Below are 19,875 nucleotides of genomic sequence, written 5' to 3' on the forward strand. Positions count from 1 at the left end.
AAGTCTGTAGCACCCTTAGCATTAGCCACGGGTGGGAGGGTTAGGTTTTACGGAGCATAGCAGGGTTAGGGTTAGGTTTTGGTGGGGTTTAACATTAACATGTTAACATGTTAGGTTTATAGTGTGGTATTGGGGGGTTAGAGTTAGGCACCCCCAAGGCAAGGTTAGGATTATGCACTAGGGAGGGATGTTAGGATTAGGCACCACTAAGGGAGGGTTAGGGTTAGGGGGGTAGGATAGAGATTTTATTAGAAATGTCAGTCCCCATCCCATTAGAGTGTACAGATTATAACTGTGGAAGAAAACCAATGAGAACATTTTATAATTTCCAGGCAGAATCAACCCACAGCCCAAGATCTTTGAGGTATCACTGCTAACCAGTATGCAAAGGTATAATATCCTGTCTCGATTCTCCTTCTCTCTCTTTCTGATTAACCTCTTGGTGATCAATTGCCAAATTTATCTCCAATGCTAAAGCCATAGTGCCCACAGTGTGGGCACCCTCCCTCATCCCCGAACCTGCACATCCTGACAATATTGTCAGCGTACATTGCTGGTTGTTGCCCGCATATTCACTGCTATATAAATTAATAATTGAACTATAGTGACATCATTATCATTCAATCGTTCATTAATCAAGCAGTGAATATGCCGTAAATGACCAGCGATGCGCGCTCCTGCTGGTTGTTGTCAGCATCTTTCATCGCCTGAACCTGCTGTCCAACTAGACAATATTTATACATAAAGTTATTCTTCAAAATATTTATTTTTCAAAAACTACCATGAAAAGACTCATCTTTTTTAGTGAGCTAGGCAGCATGTCTAGAATTATCAATATTGCATTTCCTTTAATAAAGTCATAAATAAATTACTAAGTTCAAATAACTTTACACAACATATTTAAATAACCAGATGACAATTATTTCTTACATTTACATTTTTTAAAGGTATTTTACTATTAACATTGGATTTGGGCATAAAATTGCAACTAAACCACAATAACCTAGTAGAAATGTATGACTGCAATTTCCTTTGTTTTGGTTTTTGCAAAACCATTCTTAAGTGTTTTGGTTTGGTTTTAGTTTTTGGCTTCTTTAAAAATATATAAAAACAGCTAAAATCATGTAACTTCCACCTGTTTTGTTCCTATAGTATTATTAACATAAACAACATTAATTTCCAGTCATTTCCGGTCAATTTTGACCATCTCAGAGCATGTGAAATCACAATGGAGGAACTTGAATGCAATCCAAAATACGCAAGATCTGGGTTTTAGATCCAAGTTCTGAACTTGGCGAGAAGAACTGAGTTGGGACTCGGTTCTACTTGGAACCCCAAAGTGATCCAACCTCTCATCTCTAATGTCTAATGCAAATTACACAGTTAAAGCAAGTGTTTACAATGATTTGTTGCACATTTATAACTGAAGGACCTGGCTCAGGTTGACTGTACATCTGTTCATGGAATGTATCTTGTGTGTTTTCATAGTGGGCATGCCCTGGAACAAAGTGTATGCAATAATGAGGGGGATGTAGAGTTTTACACATTTCAATCACATCTACACTTGTGACCAAAGGGGCACAAATGGTCATAGACAGGAGCTTGTTGATGAAATTTCTGGTTATGCCAAGTAGATTGGAACATTTTCAGATGGATTTTTTGCATATAGGCTGGCTCAAGAGAGTACTGATGATGATGATGATGATGATGAGCATTAACTAAAAGTATGATGGAGACAAATTCACTGCAAAGATGCATGCAATGCAGGAGCAAATGTGATTGATTTGTGTTTAATTTGTGTTGCATCAAACTCTAAGGAGCATATTCAAGTGGGTGCCAGAATAGCAAAAAACCTGCACCTGTGAGGTTTTTCCTGCAGGTGTGGGTTCTTGCTATTCAATTATGTGCATGTTTTTGTTTTTTTTGGCATGCCGGGAGGAATTTATTCTCGCACCTCTAGAGCAAATGTGATTTTTCCTAACATTATAAATTTTAGGAAAAATTAGTGGGACCTGCTCTGACACCCCGACGGCACTCCCCCTTAGGACTAATTAAGCAATTGGAAGTTTCAAATTAGCTTATTTAGTCCTTAATTACTCACCTTCCGAAGTGCTGTCTTCTGCATGCAGTGTCGGAAGCCGATTTTTCTGCACCAGGTTGAGTATGTAGTGTGTGTGGTTCTTGTAAGTGTGTATGAGTAACTGTGTGTGCATGAGTGTGTGACCCCCGGTGTGGGTGTAGTCCTCCCGGAAGGGGCTCTGGGAGAACTACATCTCCCAGCAGCCCTTGCCCTTCGCACCAGCCCCTGGAGCCTCCCAGGAGTCCCTGGGACTCCCAGCAGCCCCTTCCCAGTAAGAAGAGAGAAGGAACCCCCGGCCAGGTAAGAGAAGATTTTTAAAAAAAAATTTATGCAGTGCAGGGTTTTCAGAGCTGAAAACCCAATTTTTTTGGAACCACTATTTTTTTGGAGCACGCATACCCATGATATACCTAAATTGGGCTTGAGGGGCATGTGGTTTTTTCCTCGCTAAACCTCGCACCCAATTGTATTTGCCCCTAAATGTTCAATGTTTATAAATGAGCTGCATTGTTGCAGCACTTAAGTAATGGTGAGTGCACACGGTACAATAAAAATGCATGATATGAACGATAACAATATTGATCATATCGTTATCATTCATATCATGCATTTTTTGGAGCCTCCAACCCACCAATGACCTGCGATGTGTGGGCACGTATGGACCATAAAAATATTGTCCATGGACCGTGCATGCAGGCCAACCTGGTTGATATCGACCAGGTTACAATAGGGGCCTGTGATTGTTGATCGCGGGTCACTGGCTGTCGTTGGAGGATTGGTGGTGTGCTGGATGATCAATTTCGATCATCCAGCACTCCGGGAAGGTGCAGGTTGATCAGTCAGCGATTTTGTTATCTCTGACAGATCATCCCATGTATATGCACCATAAGAATTCTTTATTTCACAGCTCATACATATTGGGAGAGCAGTATCTAACCTGTGATATCACCACTAAAGGGCAGTCAGAATAAGTGGAAGAAGAAAGATATTATTGTTCAGCTCTTCATCAGTATACTGTGGAAGCTCAGCTGAAATGATGATTCTCAATAGAAAGATCAATAGACATCAACATACTTTTACTGCATTTAATGATAACATTAACAAAATAACAAAACTGTAAAGTATTTGCCTTACTCTGTAGAGCAATATTCACAAAAGGAGCACAGTTTGATTCAACATATATCACCTCCTTCATAGTTGGATGTAAGTGCAAACATTAAGTGTGCCTGTAAAATAAAATGTATTTTGCTACCCATGAAGAGTTTGCCACAAGTGTGAAATCTGATGAACCATGCATAGGTAGCAAATGCATCACCCTATCCTGCAAATGAAAGGAACAGATACAGCACTAATAAAGAAGGTGGTTTGGCCTCTTTGTGAGTATAAAAGACGGACAAAAACACAGTTCACAAATCATACACATTACAGTAAATGGCTGGCAAATATAGCTAATACGTACTGTAGAACCACTGTGACATGGAGCCTGTTAAATGCAAATCAAACAAGACGAAAATGTATTATTATTCTTTTGCATATCCTCTTTCCAAACTGAGTAGGAAACACGCTTTTCGAAAATAAAAGTGTTCCCTAGAAACTCGGTGTGGAACTCAATGCATTGGGACCCATGATAAATTTTCACCTATGAATAGGTGTCGAAAAAAAGTTCAGAATTGGGGGTTTTGGTGCAAAGCTGCTGGAATCCCCCTGCACCCTTGGGACAGTCCCCCAAAGGTAAACTCCATTAAAAAAAAGTTTAAAAAAGTCTTTTGATCACCCCAATAAAATACTTTTTTTTGAGGGTGAAAGGATCAAATTTGGGGGACAGACTTAAAAATTAGCAAAATAGACTCAAGGGTGTCCCCAGGTATACCCCAGTTGTTTTTAAGTTTGCAGGTGCTTGCGGCAGGTGGATTTTTAACATTTTCTAAAATTAAACTTTAGCAACTTTAAACTATGCTAAACCCAATTTTCAGGTACCCCAAATTTGCTGGGACTACTTATTTTGAGCAAAAACACCTCTTGAATGTTATTCTTCACCACTTATGCAAAACCGTGCAATAACAGCTATTGAGAGCATTTAAGTAGCCCAAATGCCTTCAACAGGTCTATTCGGGGGTATCTAGTTATCCCCAATATCAGTGCATCTTTTGGGGGTTGTCAGGTTGATTTCCCCAAATCTGACAGCACTTTTCGCATATTACAGTTTCGTTGGGTCCTGTTTTGCCGATTTCTAATTGAATACAGGGAAAAGCGGGAATGTGCGCGATACTTTATCGCCTTGAAAACAGGTGAAGTAGGCAAAAAGTCCATTATGCAAAAAGTACGGGACTTTTCGCCGGGAATTGAATATGTCCCAAAGTGGGAAGGATGCTCACTTACTATATTCAATATATAAAAAAATTTTTCATTGCAGTGATACATTTTTCAAATATACAAATATTCCACATTTATAAATCTTTAAAGCATAAACTGAGAAACAATACTTGAAGCCTATCAGCCTGAGCCTTAAGTGTATATTTCAAAACAGTTTGCATTTTAACAAATATCTCAAACAGATGGCACCACCTCCTATGAAAAAATAATGGGACTTGCTAGCCAGATACACAATATCATCATTTGTCAATAAATGTTGCAATATATCATACAGTGCACTGCAGTAAGTAGGATTATATATACGGTTTCTGATGTTAGAATAATATCATATATCTTGGGAGGTATTTCATTTTGCATTAACTGGCTAAAGTGTGACCATTCCCTAGAGAAGACGCAGCATTTGGATACGAGCCCAGCCTTCATCTCTGAGTTTTATGCCTTTTCCACTTTGTTCCTCTTAATATATTCATTCAAATCACTGCAGTCACAGTTCACCAGTGCATTGGATATGGTTATCTATTCTATTATACTGCTGTTGTAATGCTGAATATACACTTCTTTGTCTTTTTTACTTAAGAGCCACAATTCCTAGGAAATCTACTACACAGCCAAGACCTAAACCTATATCCTCTTGATTTTGAAATAACTGAAAAATATTTACCCAATTTTAATGCCGCAGCTAGACACCAGAAATTAGATAACATTGTAATAGTATTGCTTGCTTTGATCTTTATTTATGGCTTACACTGGTTGCATAAAATGAAACACCTTACTATTGAATGGATGTGTTTAGATAGTCCTCAACAAGGTACATGACTACTAACTCCATTGGAGAAAGACCTCCACCTAACTAGTACCCAGGGATGAAGAGGAGCACTTTGCAAAAGTATAATCAGTACTGTCTTTGTTTGTTTTGTGATTCATATGTTTGAAGTTTTATTTTGTACAAAGTACACCCATGAGTAAAATGCAAAAATAATTAACTAATGTCTTTGATTAATATATACAGTAAGACTTATAACATGCAAAATTCAGGCCCTTATACAGAAGACCTGTGCATTTCCCTGCTAACATGAAATACTAGTAAGATGTACCCTCTTCATTCCTTTCATTTAATTTCTATAATATTGATCAGCTATATGAAACCAAGTACCCTAGTGCATCTTCTTTGTATTTAGTAACTCTGCCCTGCTCCAGACCTGCTTATCAGAAAACACTGACCTCTTGTTGCATAAACCTAGGCACCTTGGTGGAATTCTAGATAGCCTTAATCAATTATAAATTCTGCACACCAGGGCTGTAACAAACTTTGTGTGTCCAATGCATGGTTGCTACACTGATAAAACCGGGTGTGGTATAAAAAGTAGAAATTAGCGGGTTGGGATCTCAGAAATCCAAACCCACCCGAACTTAGGGGATCCGAGGCAGATCCGAGTCAGCTCAGGTTTTCCCACCTGACTGAAAACGAGGCAAAATGTCATCATGTTGCATGTGCATGTTAGCCACACTTGTCATCAGTGTAGGTGTGCAGGGGTGCTGTGCTGCTGTCTGTCAAGGGGCTGCTGCCTCTTTCAGGGGGTTTGCCCCCAGTGTGAAAAAACAAACTATTTTTTGGTGTGTGTGTGTTAGCCTGCCACACTACCAGTGAAAAAATAAAAACTATTTTTTTGGTTGTGTGTGTTAGCCACAACTGAGCTGCACTATAATTGCTTGGTGACACTGTGGTAAGACCACAGTGAGCATGGAGGAGACAGGAGAGCAGGATCCACATACCAGTCTTGTAGCTGCCGGCAGCAGTTAAGATGACGATGCAAGGCCATCAACGTCATGAAGGCCGATGCACCAGGGCTTAAGTCAGGCCATGTAAAAAAATTAACTTTTACCCTGATAAAGAAAAAAAAAGCTCAAGCTAAGTTAGCTTTAGAGAAACAAAAAATTGTTAATATGCCATTCACTACACAAAGTGGCAAGGAAAGGATAAGGTATTGGCCTGTATTTTTGACTGATGGTTCTAATGATAATTTAAGCTCCTCTGCTTGTAGGAGATGTAGAAAAAAATTTAAATTGTTAAGATGAGTAAGACAACTGTGTGCTCAGAAAAATCACAAATCCCGAAGGAGAGTCCAAGTGTGTCCGCAGCTGCCATGTGTGAGCCTGACCTTTCTAATACTGTACTTGAAAAAGACCCTCCATCCACCATGTGTGTGCCTTCTGATGTAGAAATCGAGGAAGCTTCTGTGGAATCGCATGAGGAGGATGAGGAGGTCATTTATGTAGTTAGTGATAACAACAAGGATGATGAGGATGTTGTTGATGATGATGTTGATGGCGAAGATGTTTGTGTAAAAACTGTAAATCAGGCAACAGTTGTTGCCCATGGTGGGAAAAATCCCATTGTTGCCATGCCTGAAGAAAGGACCAAAAAATCCACTTCTCATGTTTGGAATCATTTCTACCCAAATCTGGACAACTTTTGCCAAGCCATTTGTGACCTTTGCCAAGTAATAGTGATTAGAGGTATGGACTTTAACCATATTGGAACCTCCTCCCTGTTACGTCACTTGCAGTGCATTCATCAAATTGGAAAGGGTATTGAAAGTTTGTGGACAAAAAAACAAACAACAATCAGTCAAGTGTCACCAAGCTGCTCCCTTCTCTCTGGATCCAAGCACCTGCAATATCCACTACCAACACCTGCATCATCTTCAACATCCTCATTCGTGATTGGAAGTAGTCATAAGGACTGACTCCTCTCCTATCCATTGTTCCTCAGAAGGATACTTGAGTGTTACACCTGCTGCTGTTGCTCTAAGTGGATCTTCATCCCAGAAGGGGACCAGGAAGATGACTACTGTTAGTAGTTCAAGAAGTTCAACCAAACAATTAACTGTCACACAGTCCTTTGCATTGGCAAACAAGTCTGACAGCAAACACCCAGCTGCACAGCGGATTACTGATGCAATAACAGCTATGCTGTTATTGCAGTGGGTTTTACACAGTTAATGGAGGTCCTTTGTCCCTGCTACAATATGCCTTTTGTTTCCACTTCTCTAGAATAGCAATTCCCAATCTGTAAAAGGGCAATCAAAAAAATCTTATTAATGTCCTTTGAATTACTGTTGTGCCCACTGTCCACTTAACCACAGATATGTGGACAAGTGGGACAGGGCAAACTAAAGATTACATGACTGTGACAGCCCTCTGGGTAGGTGTATTGCCTCCAACTGTGCAAACAGCAACAGCAGCAGCAGCAACTAACAAATGTCAGCTCATTCAGAGGCAGGTTGCTCTGTACATCACTGGTTTCAGTAAGAGGTATACCACTGTGAACCTCTTAGAAAAGCTCCAGGAAATAAATGGAAAATGGCTTACCCCACTTGGACTCTCCTCGGAATGTGATTTCTGACAACGCCAGCAATATTGTGCGAGCATTACACGTGGGCGAATTTGATCACATCCCATGTTTTGCTCACACAATTAATCTGGTGGTGCAACATTTTTTTTAAAAAATGACAGGGGCATGCAGGAGATGTTCTCGATGGGCCGAAAGATTTCTGGACATTTTCGACATTCAGTAACTGCATGTCAGAGATTGCAGAACCAGCAAGAACTGTTGAATTTGCCCTGCCATCAGCTGAAACAAGAAGTAGTAACTAGGTGGAATTCTATCCTCTATATGCGTAAGTGGATGGAAGAGCAGAAAACAGCCATCCAAGGCTACACTATTGCCTATTACATAGGGAAAATAGCAGGAATGCACCTTAGTCAAGTGCAGTTGAGAATAAATTCTGTGTTGTGCAAACTTCTCAAACCCTTTTTACTTATAAACGTGAAGTTAGTTCAGACACTGCCAGCTTGAGTCAGGTCATTCCCCTAATTAGACTTTTGCAAAAGCAGCTGGAGAAACTGAAGGAGGAGCTGAAACCTGAGTGATTCTGCTAAGTATGTGGGACTTGGAGATCAAGCCCTCCATTCACTTAAACAGGATCCAAGGGTCATCAGTCTCTTGAAATCAGATCACTATATTTTGGCGACCATACTTGATCCTAGGTTTAAGTCAGACCTTGTGTCTTTCTTTCCAATTGACATAAATCTGAAAAGGTGCAAAGAGTTGGTGATGAAAAAATTGTCAGCTCAAGCGGAATGTGACACGGCAGCATCTCCTCTTTCAGTTTCTACAGCTGCCAGGAAAAAACTACATTTTCATAAGAGACAATGCTGGTGGTGATGCAGATCAGGCAGCAAAATCTAATGACATCTGATTGGGTCTGAAAGAACTGCCTACTATGAGTAACATGTCTACTTTGACTTTGTCTGATATGGTCACCATTCAGAGAATGGTGGATGACTATTTTAGGGATATCAGCCAAATAGGCATGTCAGACAGTCCGTTTCACTATTGGCAGGAAAAAGAGGCAATTTGGAGTCTCTTACACAAACTGGCTTTGCTGTACTTAAGTTGCCAACCTTCCAGTGTGTACTCTGAAAGAGTTTTCAGTGCAGCCAGGAACCGTGTCAGTGATCGTCATAGGAGGTTATTTCCCCAATATGTGGAAAAGATGATGTTCATCAAAATGAATTACAAATTCCATGAGGTAGACCTTTACCAGCACTTAAGTCCAAAAATTACTGAAGCATCTGACTCTGTAATGGTGGATTCCAGCTGGGACGATTCATATTGTGTGAAGAAGAGGAGGATGCACACACTGATGGGGATGATGATGACGATATGTAATCTAATGTATTGTGAAGCCTGTTTGTGTACAGGATCATTGCCACCAATGTCCACTGCGCATTGGCAGCTTGTTTTGGGGGGGTCCAAACAAACCAATAATTTCAGCCACAAATGGCAGTCCCTGTCACTGAAATGATTGGTTTGTTAAACTGTGAATGTTCTCTTTCAGATATACAACAGTGGAGTGGGTTGGAGGGTCCAAGGACAATTCCATCTTGCACCTTTTTCCTTTACATTATGTGTTGTCTGGGGCATTGCTTCCTGACAATTTTAATGTTATGGTTTATGAATGTCCAGAAATTGTAATGGCCACAGACAGCATCTCCTGCATGCCCCTTTCATTTTTTTTTAAAGAAAATTCAGAACAAATTGCTGCCTGTTGTGTCAACCCGATGGCACAAGTCGCACAACAGTGACATTCAGCCAAGGGTTCTCAGCCCTTAAGTCTGCTTCATGGCCCAAAGGTCACATCCTGTTTCACGAACCAAAGGCCAGCTGTCATCGCTCCTCACAAGCCCTCAAGGCTGTAATAGCCGCTACTTGCCAAGAGTTCCAGGTCTCAAGGCTGTTGCAGGACTAATCATAGCTCTGTATTACAGTACTACTCTGCCCAGAGGCTGCATCAACAATTAACTATCAACTATAAATTCTTCAGCCAGGGGCTGCACCAATTATTAATTCTTCAGCCAGGGGCTGCACCAACTATCAATTCATCAGCCAGGGGCTGCACCAATTATCAATTCTTTAGCAAGGGGCTGCACCAACTATCAATTCTTCAGCCAGGGGCTGCACCAATTAATTTATCAATACATCAGCCAGGGGCTGCACCAATTAATTTATCAATACTTCAGCCAGCAGCTGCACCAATTAATTTATCAATTCTTCAGCCAGGGACTGCACCAATTATCAAGTATCAACTCTTCTTACTTCAGCCAGTGGCTGCACCAAATATCAATTCTTACTTCAGCCAGTGATTGCATCAATTATCAACTATCAATTCTTCAATGCTCAAGGGGGACCCCAACCATCATCTTTGCACAGTCATCAACTCTATTTATCACTCAGTTTTGAGCCAGCTAGCTGGATGCAAACCTTTGGCCATTAACTAGATGAAAAAAATCAATATTGTGAGCTGTGAGGTGGTCAAAATTGACTGGAAGTGAGTGGAAATAAATATTATTGAGGTTAATAATACTGTAGTAACAAAAAAACCTAATTGTATGTGATTTTAGCTATTTTTATGATTTTTTAAGAAAAAATCAAGATCAAAAACCAAAACTGAATAACAAAACATGGAGGTGAGGTTTTGGCAAAACCAATCCAGATCCAAAACCAGGGGAGATCCAGATCCAAAACCAAAACCAATTCACGGGGGTTAGTGCACATCTCTAATAAAAAGTCGACATTCAGAATGTTGATGCCAGATTTTCAAAATGGCCTGAATGTCTACATGGATGTCGACATTCACATTGCCGATATTGTCATAATGTTGACATTGTGAATGTTGACCGCCTTAAATTTTGACAATGCAATTTTGTATAGACAACTTAACTAACCCTGAACCTAATCCTAACTGCAGCCTACCCATAACCCTAACAATAGCCTAACCTTAACCCTACTGTAGCTCTAACAATAATCCTAAATTTGGCTACAATATCTATGGACATATTATCTGTCCTTGTTTACATTGTGAATGTCACCATGTTGAATTTTGACATTGTAAATGTTGACATTCAGACCAGGTCAACATTCTTGTTCTTGACATTCTCAATGTGTGCTGATGGCACCTGTCGCCAGCTTGTAAGTTACCTAAGGTGCCTAACTTCCCAGCTTCCACCTGCTTCTGGAGCTTTTTTTGTGACATCATTATGTTATGTCATCATGTGTGCTGGGAAAAGGGTATTTTGTGCTTTGTAGTAAATTGTTCCCACTAGAAATAGTTTTATGAGCATGCCTGCTTTAAAAAAAACATTTTGTGAAAGCAAATGTGCTGAAGAGGTAATTTGCTACTGTGTCTGAGATGCACATAGCCATCAGTGTGCTGGAGAGCAGTTGCCATTTTCTTGTAGCACACATCCTCTTTATTCTCCCTAATGTTTCTTCTATGGAAGGAAGAGAGTAATGATGTCTTCACTGTGTTGCTCACATGCAAACCAACATCAGGGCGATTGCTAGACTCTTCCGGGAGTCAGGGAGATCACCTCTATTTAAGGGAGTCTACTTGACATTCAGGGGCGGCAAGTATGATTATGATATAGTAGCAGAGCATCACAATCAGTTGTTATGACTGTCTAATTTGGGAATAGCACATACTACACATTTATATTAAGACAAAAAAGGAAATACTGCTATATTATATAGAGTTATATTTAATTACACACAAGCAAACATTATTAGGATTAGAATTTTAGTTGCTACATTTTTTGCTACAGAACTCTATGGATAATATATTTTCTACAACGAAAGCATTTTATAAATTCAAACTGGATCTGCTGTCAACTTTTCTATCTTCAAGCACTCTGGTGACATCTTGTGGATTTGTGTGTTCAGTGATTGATTTACAGCAAGATGATTTTCCTTTAGAAAGACAATCTTTACTTGTGTTGCTATGGTTTAATACATTGCTTTCCCCGAATGATGTCATTAGCCCTGTTTCCTTGACTTTATTTGTCATCTCAGTCTGTAGTCTGTCTCCTAATAGCAATTTATTGCTCATTGGATTTTCTCCTTTTGTTTATGAGTTCTGAGGATCTAACATGTAATTCTTTACTTAATTCACATTCACCAGGACTGCTTTCTGTCTCGTCTATAGTGAAATTAATTTGAAATGACATCTTTGATGTGTGCACTGAAACTCAGACTGTAATAAAAAGATCTCAGAAGAAGGAAGTAATTATTTATTGCACAAGTTACCAATTATTAACCTCTGCTGCCCAGAAAAAAAGCAAAACATTTTGTATACAAAGCAATATACATTACATTCAGATTTGTCTCTTTTATAGAAAATATATCCAAGCAGAAATTGGTATATAAAACTTTCAGAGAAATATTAGAGGTACTTAAAATATAATAATTATTTTAAATGCGCAAGTTATACAAAATGCTTAATTATTTATATTAGTACATCAAAGCATTTATAAAGTCTTTCTTATCTAGTTACATGTACTGAGTATACACTTAGTAAAGGCCAAGTTGCACCTTTTGTGCTTGGAAGTGTTCATCTGCACATCTGCATATTTATCAGAGATGTGCGCTGACCCCCGTTTTTTGGTTTTGTATCTGAATTCATCTTCATTCTTTGATTTTGGTGTTACAAAACCACCATCAAGTGTTTTGGTTTTGGATCTTGTTTTTCTTTTTAAAAATTGATAAAGTGTTTTAAAACAGCTAAAATTATTTAATTTTTGCACTCCAAAACCTGAAATTCAGATTTAAATAAATCTGAATTCCGAAACGCAGGAAGATCATAACCGCGACTCATATCTTTCCTGATCTCCTAAGGTGATCAGAACTGCAACTCGGAAATGTCCGGATTCGTAAAATTCTGGCGGATTCGGACTTCTGGACAACCGAACCGCACATCTCTAATATTTATGTCTGTATTTTTGGTATAAAATATGTTACATGCAAGATATACAGTAATACATTGCATAGGTGCTTTACATGCAGTCATCATAAACAGCTCTTGAATATACACCTGGCTTATGCATGCACACATGTATGCTTTATAAGTAAAGCATCAAAACATGTGTGACGTAAAATGGGATACATCTTAAGATGAATGTTTAACTTGCATCTGCACCAACTTTATGCTCTGCTTTTGCTCAGGAAAGCCAATAACCCATACAACTCAAAATATGGGTATAACTTACTGTATGTCCCTGTGCAATGTGAAAATTATGGCAAAGTTATGATGTGCAACTAAAATTACTTGTAACTCTAAACCAGGCCCTTCCTATTTATTAGCAGGTATTTATATAGGACACACAAAAAGCATTCAGTCATTTACACTAGTCACTGCCTCAGTGTAGCTTACCATCTATCTACATACATTCCTTAACACACAAACTAGAGTGAAATGTTGTTGTTTTTTGTCAGAAGTTAAGAATGCATTTGGATTATGAAAGGAAACCCATACAAAACTGAGGAGAACATTCAAACTCCTTACATATAGGACATGCCTGGGAATTAAGCTCAAAATCTTCATGATGTGAGGCAGTGATGGAAATATTGGAACTAAGATGTAAACATATCAGTGTTGCACTTATTTGTTGGGGATCCTTTGTTATTATTATGAACGTCTCTGGATCTTTAAAAACCCAGATCAGCTTCTTCTCTTTAGATTCAAATATGATCTGTCTTGAGTAGCAAAAGTAAAAGAAAAACAATATTTTGTGAATCACTAATATGCCCCTAATTGAATAAATATAAAGAGTAATGTCTCCCCAAATTAGATTCTATATGGCTTCAGCTATACATGAAATAAACATTCTTTAAATTATGTACTGGCCTCTAGCACTCCCTAGTGGACAAAAAATATATTCATTATAAGAGAAGCGATATAAACAATCGTGACAGTTGTGTATCTATCTCCACAATCAAGTTCTAATATATAATGAAAAGTATTAACAGACAGCAGTGTTTTGAAATTATTGTCACTTCAAAATGTATAACACCACAAAAGGCACAAAGATTTACTCTCTGCTATTCAAAAGTAGATTTTGGAAAATATACTGTATGGTGGGTAAGGTAAAGGGGAGAAGCAAAACATTGCTTCTTATATCAGGATTAATTTATAGACGTTACATTATAAAACAATTGTTTTGATCTGATAGGAAAGTGTATTCACTTTAATAGTATAAGAATATGAAAAGTACACATCTACAATTTAATGGGATTTTGTTATACAACATTAAACTTTGTGAGGAGGATTGATAATAATAATAATAATAATAATAATAATAATAATAATAATAATAATAATAATAATAATAATAATAAAAAACTAAAATGTGTTAACCAATTGTTATGTATAGCATGTGAATGCAATATTCTCAGTACAGCATGCTATGACAACTTTCACCTAATGTGTACATGTGGATATTTATTCCTGTCAAGCAACTAATATATTAGATTCATTTAGAAAGTGCAGATATCCGGAACAATTGTTACAAAAATCTTACAATGAATATGGACAGATGTTCTCTTTTACAAACCAAATCAAGAAAACCGTCCCACAGTTTTACTAATAAAAATAGTGATAAACAAACATCATTTGTGTGTAAATTTAATAGGAATGCTTGGGACATTAAAAATATAATTATGAGGAATTATTGAATTTTAAGACAATACAATAAATAGGGTGAAATCCTTCCCCCTAAACCACAAATAGGTTATAAAAAAATAGGACACTAAAAACTATATTAGCACCAAGCCACCTGAAACAGTCAAAGAAAAATAGTGAAAATGGGGATTCAGAATGGCTAACAAACAGACCATAGGGATTTTATAAGTGCCGTAACAAGATGTAATGTGTGTTCCCACATGGATATAAAAAACACTCTCTATCATAGTACAGTACCAATACAAAAAGAGATGTATTATTTATAAACGTTTATGAACTGTGATTAAATTTATGTGATCTATCTACTTATTAGTGGTTGGAGTCTCCACTATGTGGGCCACACCACAAGACCTTTATGGGCACGGTTTATGGAACATAGACATAACATCCTTAATTTATGCAGAAACCATAGTATAGCATGTTACTTTATTACACAATGGGAATCCTAGTATCATTTCCATTATAAGCTTGGAATCTGTCACCCCAACCACCAGGGGTGTTGACAAATGTAATCTTCTATGCCATAGGGAGGTGTTTTGAATGCTACATTTTAATTCCCTGCACCCTATAGCTCTAAACGAGACCATTCAACTTAATTCTTTGATAGAATCATTACGTCTAATACAACCTAGCTCTAATTAGTGGGAAACATCGATTTTTTTTGTACATGTCATTCATATGTGTAATAACTGTTTCTTTGTTATGGTTGAAACAGCATTTATTATTGCCTAACAACAGACTGACCAGCTATATGTATATCTTGTTAAGTGATTGAGTTTAGTGTCTGCTAATTAATTGACACTGGTCATGTGTTAAAATTGTGATACATGATGGACTTCCCATAGAGCCTTTAGTGCTTCTGCATTCTGGCCTAGTCATGGCTTGCTGGGCACATGTCTCACTAGAACCATGTGACTGGAATGAGAGCACACACAGAGTTCAGCCTCATGATTTAAATAGGGAGAAAGCATCAGAGCTCCATGTGATCCATGGCAGTACATTGGACTAGAAGACCTAGGAGTGTTTGACAACATCAGACTGGTCGCATAAGTAAGGTGAGTCATATGACTGCAGCTTACAGTTATTGAAAACATACTCATTTTACATGCTAGCAGGAAATTTTGGTAATGCTTTTTTATATTATTTACTTATTAATTACTTAAATATGATGTCCTTATTATTTTCTTGATGTAGTTATAATGACAGATAAGTTTATTGAATTGAATCAATTCTATCACAGCTGTTATGTGTTAGCTCAGCTGATAAAGTTGGGTGATCTTGCCCAGAGAAACGCATTAAGAGCCATTTGAATTTATCATTATCTGGACTTTTGTGACTTATATAGACTATTGGGTCCTGTTACAGATCAAGCTACAATTTCACTAACATTGTACTGCTTACTTTCCGGCCTTCATTTATAACATATGGATACCGGTGGTTTGCACCTACAGCCAATCTTTTCTGCAGCTTGTTGCTAATAAGGACTGTTCTCAACATTTATCCATGTTTACTCCTAAGAATTTTGAGCTCACCTTTACTTTGATCCTACATGTGGCATGACCATAGTGTGTCTGAGCAATTTGACATTTCTTTCATATAAATGTAACATTTTATTTAAATGTTAAAATTGTTTTAATAAATGTGAATCTTCTTTTTTTTCTATTTATACATCCAATAATTTTTGAAAACATTTATGCAGAGCCGATTCTTTCTGTAACACAATAAGAAAATATTAGTATACAGATTGCTCTTAAAAGAATAAGCAAGTGAGGTCAGCAAATAAAAAGAGGGCAGAAAATTTCAACAGCGACAATAAGAAACAGCTGTTATTTGAAACATTGGAAAGAATAGTAGATGGGCTTTAAATGGATTTGTAATTGCCCTTCTGTGGCAGCCACTATACAATCATGTATAGACCACTATACTCTAAGTACAATATGCACTTAAGCCATTATTACTGAATCATATTGCACTGCTGTTCACAGAAGGGAAAGACTGGTAAAATGAAAAGGTACAAATATTAAATAGAAGTCACAAGCACAAAAACATTTATCATATGAATTTTATTATGACCCAATACTTAATAAAGTACTAATCTTTCATATCCCTGCTGTTATGAGAATAAAAAAGGGTGTATATTGTGGGGGTTGAACAAATTATATTAAAAGTAAAAAAAGGAATTTAAAATTAGAGATGTGCTCAGACCCACCTGTTTTGGGTTTGATTGTAATTCTTCATTGTGTTTTTGTTTTTGGCAAAACCATCTTCAAATGTTTGTTTTTGGATTTCTTTAAAAACATAAAAACAGCTAAAATTAAATTTTCACCTGTTTTTGTTCCTGCAGTATTATTAACATCAATAACATTAATTTCCAGTCAATTTTGATCACCTCACAGCTCACAATATTGTTCTCACCAATATTAGCCATAGGCTGCAGAAACCCAAGCAACAAAGCAGTGGAACCAACACATGGCAGCTTAAAAGAATACTGTGCATCTATGAAATGTAGTGGAACAGCAGTGGAAGACAGAATAGCAGTTTAATAAACTATATGACCCTATAGAAAGCTTTCACTAATCAAGAACTAATTGCCTAAAAGTAAAAGCCAAGTAAAAATATAATATAATACCAACACACTTCTCCAAACTCCAATTAAAGACCTCAGACCAGTACAATTAAATGGAGATGGAGTAAAAGGCTAGTAGTCTTTACACCAATATAGCAAAGTGGGCAAAGCCCATAATGAAAGTGGTGCACAATGGAATTGTCCTTCGGCCCTCTCATCCACCTTTATGTTGTATATTAAAAATGACATTGACAGTTTAACAAACCATGCATTAAGCAACAGGTACTAACGCTTTTGTGACTGAATTGCTTATTTTGTTTGGGCCGCCACAGCATCTGGTTGTGGTAAGCAAAGATACCAATGGGCTTAAGGTGGCAAACAGTTAATCTTCATCAAAATTAAGTAACATCTTAAACATCAACCTCATTACTGTTGTTAATATCATCATCACACAATATTAGCTCATCTCCAATAGAATTTACCATTAGAATCTTTGTTTGTTGTAGTTAGCAGCAAAGGTCTTCCTCATATAATTTGTAGTTTATTTTTATGAACATCAGTTTTTCCACATTTTTTGATGTAGCCTCCTATGTCAATCATTTACAGGTTTAGTCTCCCATATCCAAGATGCTTGGGACCAGGGGTATTTTGGATATCGGAATATTCTGCATACCATAATGAAATATCCTGTGAATGGGTCCCAAATCTAAATGCATTTGTTTCATATACACCTTATACACAAAGCCTGAAGGTAATTGTAATAATATATTTAATAATGTTGTGCCTTAAACAAAGTTTGTGTGCATTGAACCATCTAAAAGCAAATATTTCACTATTTAAGTCATGGTAAAAAATATCTGTATTTCAGAATATTCCATATTTTGGAATATTTGTATATGGGAGACTCAACCTGTACTAGTATTCACACGTGCTAAACATTTTTTCCAAGTGCACACTTTAGGGTGGGTAGCTTAAACCAAAGCTATAGTAGTTTATAGAAGGGGCTCCAAATTGTCTTTTTTCCTCCCAGTATTCAAAGGGACTGTGGAAAATGCTAATTTAAACATTTTCATTAAATTAATCCTCAAACATTTTATTGATGATTACTGTATCAAAAAGAGTCACAATAGAAGTGTCAATAAATGTGGGCAATTCTTTTAAGCCAGATGACATAATATTTCACTCTGGTGCAATAAGTTCACTTGTCATCTTCACTAGTAGGTCTCTTAGGAAAAGTCATTTTTTTCCTGGCAGCAGCATTTGCGGGAGAAACTAAAGCAGAAGATGTCATCATGTCTTGTGCCACTTGAGCTGACAACTTGCTTGTAAGTAGCTATTTTCATCTCTGAAGGTACGTGTTAGTTAGGTGAAAAGAAATACGTTATATATGTCTTAAACCTAGGATCAAGCATGTTTACCAAAATGTAGTGATCCAGTTGCAAGATGTTGCAAACCCTTTAATGTTCACACAACAAATGAAGAACTTGATCTACAAGTCCAACATATGTTGTGAATCGCTTAGTTTAATCTCTTCCATTAGCTTCTTAGCAGCTTTTCTAATAGTTTAATTAAGAGCATAACCTGACTCAGGCTGGTAGTATCTAAACTCACTTTATTGGTTACAATTTCAAATGGTTTCAACAGCTTGCATAAAACCAAGAGTATTTTCCATTGTGCTACAGTAAGGTGGTAAAATGTCCTCTATCCCCATGTCATGGCTTGACAGGGCACTGCATTACACGGAAAGTTGGTGTTCTGATCATGCTTTTGTGGATCTTGACTCTGCCCAAGTTATGCAACGGAAACTGACTTAAAGTCACTGCTCTACAGAGGCAACTAATTGAGGCACAGATTCTAATCCGATCTGGTGCAGGTGAGACTGTGTTTATACCATGTATACCCCTTATCCCCAAATATGTTCCTTTTGAATTCAAGTGCCTGCAGTCTCCTGTAAGCATCTGCTTTTTTATGATGATTAACAAGTCGCAGGGACAAATGCTCAAGGCTGCAATCATAGATCTCGGGACCAGCTGCTTCTCCCATGGGCAGCTTGACATGGCTTGCTCATGAGTAAGTAGCCCCAAGCATCTTTTTGTGTTAATCCCTGAAGGAAAAACTGGAAATATTGTTTGCAAAAACATTTTGTGATCAGTGTCTACAATATAAAATATACATCACAATATTAGTTGCGACTAGTGTCTTTGTAAAATTAGTTCAGCTGAGCAATAATCCAAGCACATCCCAGCAAGCAAAGCTGCAGGCAAATGCTAGTTTTACATATAGCTATCAGAGGCAGACAGCAAAAAATTAACAGGCAATATAATTATACCAGATAAACAACAAAACCAGACTGAGCTAGGTAAACACTAAAGAATGTGTTCCAGTCCACTGATTACCACTTGGGTTAATCATGTGAGACCAAGACAGAACTCCAACTATTGCTACTTTGCCTCCGAGGACAAGCATGCACCACTAACCACCTCATGAGCTGCTGCACGCCTTCACCACTTCAGGCCAGGAGACAGAAACCAGGAACGCTGGGTCTTGTGATAGTAGCATCAGCAAGTTCAGGTTAGGTTTGCCATCATCTTGTGTAAATGGCAGCACCTTGCACGCATCAGCCAATTAGTAGCACATCAGTTTAGGGCATTGGTACAGGTTTGGTGTTAGTTTTATTTGAGTGCACAAAATAAACAAAACATAAAAATAAATTCTATCTTGTCCGGCTCTAGCTAACATACAATTCCCTCTTTCAAGGTAGGAGGATCTATTGTCTA

The sequence above is a fragment of the Taudactylus pleione genome, unplaced genomic scaffold (assembly GCF_031769625.1).
Source record: "Taudactylus pleione unplaced genomic scaffold, aTauple2 ptg000005l, whole genome shotgun sequence".
In the NCBI taxonomy this organism is placed as follows: domain Eukaryota; kingdom Metazoa; phylum Chordata; class Amphibia; order Anura; family Myobatrachidae; genus Taudactylus; species Taudactylus pleione.